The following is a 310-nucleotide window of genomic DNA, read 5'->3' as shown; positions in this document are numbered from 1 at the left end:
ACTGAACAAAGCCCTCTTTTATTTTCAATGGCAGATTAATTAAAATAAGATTTTGATTCGTTGTATTCATTATTTTCAGGGTACTATTTGGGATATGACAGGCATAGAGAGATACCTCATTAGGTTAATGAGATTTAACCGCACATCATTAAGTCTTTTTATCATATAATTAAATACTTAAAATGTTATCTGTCATCTGTCTATTGCATAACATCACACATCATATAAGACCACACAGCACTGATTTTAGCAGGATGTCAAGATGTCAACAGTGTTACATTTCAAGAGGGAAAAAAAAAAATAATTAAAA

This window comes from Spea bombifrons, chromosome 2, assembly GCF_027358695.1.
Source record: "Spea bombifrons isolate aSpeBom1 chromosome 2, aSpeBom1.2.pri, whole genome shotgun sequence".
Classification (NCBI taxonomy): Eukaryota; Metazoa; Chordata; class Amphibia; order Anura; family Pelobatidae; genus Spea; species Spea bombifrons.
This window is presented reverse-complemented; position numbering follows the sequence as displayed.